The sequence below is a fragment of the Amphiprion ocellaris genome, chromosome 18 (assembly GCF_022539595.1).
Source record: "Amphiprion ocellaris isolate individual 3 ecotype Okinawa chromosome 18, ASM2253959v1, whole genome shotgun sequence".
NCBI classification, from domain to species: domain Eukaryota; kingdom Metazoa; phylum Chordata; class Actinopteri; family Pomacentridae; genus Amphiprion; species Amphiprion ocellaris.
This window is the reverse complement of record NC_072783.1, coordinates 7,648,231-7,655,597: the sequence shown is the minus strand read 5'-3', so window position 1 is coordinate 7,655,597 and position 7,367 is coordinate 7,648,231.

Genomic DNA, 7,367 nt, shown 5'->3' with positions numbered 1-7,367 from the left:
TAAGAGATAACTGTAAACATCTGGAGATATAAAAAAAAGCATAGGGAACTGCAGCCAACTGCAGCTAATATGAGCTAGCTGTGTAGAATTCTTGCTAGCTAACCAGAACCATCAGGAGCTAACAGAAGTTAAAATGAGTTATCGGTAGTTAACATGCTAATAAGAGCAAACAGGAGCTAATTAAGGCCAATAGGACCTAAGAAGAGCTAGCGAGAGTCCAGTGGAGCTAACAGAGGATAGTAGAAGCTAACCAGGAGCTAACTGTAGGTACCTGCAGCTAAGTAAAGGAAATACTAGAAGATATCTGGAGCTTAACAAAAAAAAAAAAAAAACATAGGGTACTGCAGCTAATATGAGCTAGCTATGTAGAACTCCTGTTAGCTAACAGGAGCCATCAGGAGTAACAGAAGTTGGAAAGAGTTATCGGTAGCTAATTGACGCAAAGGCCAAGTGGACCTAAGAAGATCTAACGTGAGCTAACAAGAGGCAAGAGGAGCAAACAGAAGCTAATGGGACCTAACAGGAGCTTTCTGGAGGTACCTGTAGTGAACAAGAAAATTAAATATTACAAGATATCAGGTGATATCTGGAGCTACCAGAGGCTAATAAAAGTTAATAGGACCCATGAGCTAACAGGAGCTAAAGGGCCATAACTATGGCTAACTGGAGCAAACAAAAGCAAATAGAAGCAAAAACAAGCTAACAGGACCTAAAAACAGCTAATGTGAGCTGACAAAGGGAGCTGAGATAAGTTATCACAACGTATCTGTAGCTAACAAGAAAACTAAATACAAGAAGATATCAGCAGAAATCTTCAGCTAACAGGGAATAAAAGCAACTACTAGGAGCGAACAAGAACCAAGTGGAGCTAACAGGAGATATATGCAGCTAATAATAGAGCAAACAGCAGCTATTGGGAGCTAACTGATGCTACCTGTAGCTACTGGGAATAAACAGGATCTATAAGGAGCTAGCATGAGCCATTTGCAGCTAATAGGTGGCAACTGGTGCAAATATGCATTGACTGGAGCTAAAGGAAGCTAATAGGAGCCAAAAAGAGCCAAATGGAATGATAAAGCGCCATCAGGTCCAAACCAGAGGCTACTGGAGCGACCAGAAGCTCTTTTTAGCTCATCTTTAGCTCAAATGAGCTAGCAAGAGCCATTAGGAGCTAACAGGACTGATGTACCACTAACAAGAAGTGACAGGATCCATCAGGAACTAATATGAGCTAACAGAAGTTAATTAGAAGTTATTATAATAAAAGCAGCACTGGTTCACTCAAAATTTCCCCAGAAACTTTAGTTATTATCACAGTTTCAGCTCTAATCTCACTGCAGCTAGTCGTTTTTAACATTTAACTACATCCATAGCTGTGGTCTTCCTACATATATAACCTGAACCAAACTTTACCAGCAGGGTCAGGTCAGAAAATATATTAATCATCCGATCTGAAATGATTTTGCAACAGCAAAGGATCAGAAAGTGCTCATATTTGTCATTTTGGAAAATGACAACATATTCTGTCATTTAGCGTCTTTTTCCTGTGACCCTAGTTTTCACAATCATGAATTTAGAAGATGAACAACAAGCAAACATGGATGTCACTGCTGACATAAATGAGTAAAACTAATTTCAAGCATCACAGCTTGAGGAAAAAGAGCCCAAATATTTGAGGATCATTACAAAAAGAACAAGGAAGGATGTTTTATGACTTTTAATAAAGATCCTAAGATAATTTCACTGCTCTGCTAAAAGGTTTCACAGCTCAACTCCTTTATGAATTGGTTTTCTAGCGTCTTATCAGTAAAACAGAGAGGGTTTAATATCTGTCGGTCCTTCAAAGGCACCGTGATAAATGTACATTAAGCACTGTGCAAAGAGACGAGAGTACATCTGTCTTCATTGTAAATTTCACCATAAAGTTCGGGGACAAAGAAGGAACACGCAGACATTCATCACCCGACTTGTGAAAGCTGCATGGACAAACAAGACATCCGCCATAAATTTGGACGGCCGCTATAGGTTCAAAGACACATAAAGGACACCTGACTGAGGAGACGGGCCCATAAAGCCGGAGGAACCATAAAGAGTCGGAGCAGAAACGAGCCTCAGACAAAGACAGAAACATGAAGTACGTCTGCCTGCAGTTTGCTGAAGATAAGCAAGACAACAGAATATATGTAAAACCGACAGATGGGACATGAAAGCTGACAGAGAAACAAAGGTGAACTCTAGACAAACAGGAGAGCTTTCCATAAAGAATAACTCCTACATTTATTCTTTCAACAAGTTCTGCCTGCAAGCTACCTGGATAATATTTACACAACACCCACGTCTTTAGCATTTCAGAAGCAGTAATGCATCCGTCAACAACTACTTTTGTCTGCACACAGAAGTGAAGGCCGCTCAAAAAACAGATAATGAATGACAATAAAACACTGTTGTAGTAGCAGAAAATCCTCCAAGTCTCCGCAGGTAAAGTAAACCGCTGACAAACACTGTGAATAAATACTTAAACTGGGTCAGTTTTTCTGTTAACAGCTGCGTTAAAAAGACAACAACAGCATGATGTATCGGGTACGGTGCCTGTGGAGTGGCAGACCAGGGTGGTGGTTTCCATCTTCAAGACGGGGACCAGAGAGTGTGTTCCAACTACCGGGGTATCACACATCTCAGCCTCCTCAGGAAAGTTTACTCTAGGGTGCTGGAAGGGATGCTCCGACTGACTATCGAACCTCGGAGGAGCAATGTGGATTCCGTCCTGGTCGTGGAACGGTGGATCTGCTCTTTACCCTTGTGGAGCTGCTGAGGGGGTCGTGGGAGTTCGACCTAGGGCTGCAACAACGAATCGATAAAATCAATAATAATTGATTATTAAAAGCGTTGGCAACGAATTTCATTATCGATTCGTTGTGTCGCGCGATTCATGCATCACTCGCCATGTCGCGGAGCCGTTTACTTCACCTGCAGAGCTTTGTCAATGCTGGCTGACTGAAATAAAGTTTTGTTTTGTTTGAAATAACCATCTGAGAGCGAGTTGAACGGAGCGAGGTGGCGGCAAAGTGAAAGTAAATTCAGAACAAATTCAACGAAACATGACCGACATGGAGAAAACAGTTAGACCTAAGTCCTCAAAAGTGTGAGAGCATTTCACGCTTCACAAAACAAAAAACATGCGTAACATGCAAGCTTTACAAAAGTGATATGAGATGGAACAGGAGCACCACGATGATGATGCAGCACCTGAAACGCAACATGTCACCGATGAGGATGAAGGAACTCAACAGCAGGTAAGTCACTACAGTATCCTACGTTTGTTCTGTTTTACAGTGAGGAAACGTAACATTAGTCTCTCTGGTAGCTCTCCTGATGCTAGTGTTTGTTTGTTAGCTGATTAATGACAGTGATAGGACGTGTGTGTGTGTGTGAACCTTTTTATTTCACTTTAATCAGCTTAAGCAGGGTTTGAATATGCTTTATAAATAAACGTAACTTGCCCACAATGGTGATAATAATTTAAAGATTAAGCCTCAAGTTTTAATTTTTTCACAAAGTCTGAGTGACGACACTGGTCTGTGTTGGAGTGAAGCAGGATGAACTGCATTTAGACCAAACAGGGGTTAAAGTAACTTTAGTGTTTTTTATGGTGCTTGTCCTATCTGTCTGTCTGTCTGTCTGTCTGTCTGTCTGTCTGTCTGTCTGTCTGTCTGTCTGTCTGTCTGTCTGTCTGTCTGTCTGTCTGTCTGTCTGTCTGTCTGTCTGCCTGTCTGCCTGCCTGCCTGTCTGCCTGTCTGCGTGTGTGCGTGTGTGCGTGTGTGCGCGCACGTGCGTACTTTGTGTTTTGTTCTTTGGACTACTTACTTGCCTTAACCTAATACTGCAAATAAAACAAAATAATTACTGAGTTGTTGTAAATTGTGCTATAATACATACTCAAACTATACTATCTTTCTCATTTCATCAACAGCAAACAATGACAGGCTTCATGATGAGAAAGACATCATGTCCACCACAGCAAGCAGCTGTCTGACTGAGAGCATCCTCAACATGATGCTCACTGATATGAGGCTTCTGTCGATGGTTGAAGACGAAGGCTTCGCTACAGTGATATTATTTGCTCTGTCAGTCCAAATCTTCTCTTTCTGAATAAAGCAGCAGAAAAATGTGTTGTTTTTTTTATCCGATTCATCGATTAATCGAAAACATAAACGGCCGATTAATCGATTATTAAAATAATCGTTAGTTGCAGCCCTAGTTCGACCTATCAGTCCACATGTGTTTTGTGGATCTGAAGAAGGCCTATAACCGTGTCTCCCGAGGGGTTCTGTAGGGGTTACTGAGGGAGTACGAGGTACCGGGTTCGTTGATACGAGCCATTCAGCCCCTGTACAACCAAAGTGAGAGCTGTGTCTGCATACTCGGCACAGAGTAAGACACATTTCCAGTGGGTGTTGGACTCTTCCAGGGCTGCACCTTGAATCTCAAGGTGCAACTGGGGTGAGGAGGGTGTCCACTTTGAGGACCACAGGATCGCATCTCTGCTGTTTGCAGATGATGTGGCTCTGTTGGCTTCACCAGACCTTCAGCAGCACTGGAGCGGTTTGCAGCTGAGTGTGAAGCGGCAGGGATGTGGATCAGAACCTCCAAGTCCGAGGCCACGATTCTCTGCTGGAAGCTGGAGGATTGCTGCCTCTGGGTCGGGGTGGAGTTGCTTCCCCAAACGAAGGAGTTCAAGTATCTTGGGATCTTGTTCACGAGTGATGGGAAAATGGAGTGAGAGATGGACAGGCGGTTGGTGCGGCGGCAGCAGTCATTAAGGCGTTGTACCAAACTGTTGTGGTGAAGAGGGAGCTGGGCCACAAAGCAAAGCTCTCAATTTACCTTCCATCTGCGTTCCAACCCTCACCTATGGTCATGAGCTCTGGGTAGTGACTGAAAGAACAAGATCACGGGTACAAGCAGCTGAAATGAGCTCCTATGTAGCGTGGCTGGGCTCAGCCTTAGAGATAGGGGGAGAAGGTCAGACATCCGGAGGGAGTTCAGAGTAGAGCTGCTGCTCCTTCACCTCTAAAGGAACCAGTTGAGGTGGTTTGGACATCTGATTTGGATGCCTCCAGGGAGAATTCCTTTGGAGGTTTTCCGAACACGTCCGCCTGGGAGGAGATCCCGGGGTAGACCCAGAACCCGCTGGAGGGATTATATATCTCATCTGGCCTGGGAACGCCTCAGGATCCCCCAGGAAGAGCTGGAAAAAGTTGCTAGGAGGAGGTACATCTGGAATGACCTGCTTCGTCTGCTGCCTCCACAATCCGACCCCGGATAAGAGGAAGGAAATGGATGGATGGATGGATGGATGGATGGATGGATGGATGGATGGATGGATGTTCATGTGAAACTTTAGCTGAACTGTATGTGACAGATTCCAGTAGAAAGAACTGATTTGTTTTTCTAAATGTTGTGCCTGTAAACGCTGATGTGATGAATCCCTGAGACATCTGCAAGCTAATTTAATGAGCTAGCTAGATGCTATCCAGCCTGCAGGGCAAGGTTGATTTAATTAGTTTAACAAGATTCAAAGACAAACTATCAAGAGGAACACCTAAATATGCTGCATGATGTCTGTTTCTTGTGTTACATACAAAACAAAAACACCTTCAACTAAAACCTCCGGCAGTTATCTGCGGAGCTGCAACTCGTCTGTGAGGAACTTATTGACTTTGTGGAGCTCCTACACTTGGCTGGTCAGTAATGAATCTCAAACAACGTCCTCATTTGTTTTTGTTTGTTAGCTTTTACAAACAGACGATTTAATTTTACAGTCGGAGAGCTCCATTTCCATGGTCCAGGAGAAATATTTCCTTATTTCTCACCCTTTTTTCCCCATATTCGGGCTGATATATCGGCCTGCAGCAGCAACACACTCGCTGGGTGTAATGAACTGCATGGTTTAATTAACTCAGACTACAGACTTCATTGACAAGAGAACAACTAACGACTTTTTCTTCTACACTGGTTCTGCTGCAGGACTGACCACAGATCTGAGTTTATATTTCTTAGATGTGTTACTTAAGCGCCGAAGAGGAAGGAAGAAGACAGAAAAATCTGAAATGTGCAACTTTAAGAGGCTTCAGATGATCTGAGGAACTTTAGAAGTTTGTGTAGCTCTGACAAATCTAAACTCCAGGTTTTTGATGAAGTGTTAGTTTCTGTGTTTTTCTAACATAAATAACAAAATAAACACAGCAGTGTTTTAGGAATTCTCTTTTCATCTAGCCAATATTGTTTTGCTTTTACATAGAAGTACAGGACTTCATAATGCAGTGAAAAAATGAGGAAAATTTTGACGGAAACACACACAAAAAAAAACACCTAGAAACTGCTGCTTGTAATTCAGAATATTAAACTATGACTTTATTAATAAAACTCAGCAGCAGAAGTTCTGTTTGGCTTTCAGTCACATCAAACTTTACTATAAATTATATTAAATCAGTTGTGAATTAGTAATTTTAATGTGTCGGATATTCTTTCAATTTGTTAACAGTTACTGCTGTACAAAATGATTCCAGTATATTTTATTTCACAGCCGACTGTCTAATGATTTACCAAACCTGATCACATGGGGAAAGTTTCTGTCAGATAAAAACAATCTGACAGCTAAGAGGCGCTCTGCATTTCCAGCAGCTCCGTTCCTCAACCAGATCTGAGACAAAGACTGTAGCGGAAGACAAATTGGGGTTAAAGGCCGAATCTCGGAGCAAGTCGGAGGGTCCAGCGGGCTGCAAGAATATATTCCTCTAACAGGAAAATCAGCGTCAGAGCTGCGTTTCTGAAAGGTAGATCAAGGTTCAGGCTGATGGAGCTGTGGCAGGTTTTCTTATCTTGTTTTGGAAATGAAGGTTGAGCCGGCAGAGGGAGGCCGGAGGTCGACAGCAGCTGAAATGACGTTAGCGATGCCGGACACTGAGTGGGCTTCTGTGGACACCAGCATCCCAATTACAGGGCTCATGAGAATCTGACTGCTACTGAATGCTAATGGAGCAGCCGCCTGTGGTGTTTCTACATGCAAAGCAGCAGATTGGAAAAGTTTAATGTGACCTTTCTGGCCTTTTCTTATTGAATTTTAATAAACAAGCCGGCAGCGCTGCGAGGGGCAGGTTCTGAACAGAACATCACAAAACTGGAACTGATTCAGCTACGAGGACCTGACAACAGTTACTCCTTCTTTTATTAGCTCTCTGCTGGACCACTGTCAGTCCCTGGGTGTTGATCTGGTCCAACATTAGTCCACTAAATTTAGCTAAACATAACAAAATAGCTGTGAAAAAATGGCAGAAATCTGGCAGCAAGGGTGCCAGAAAAACAAG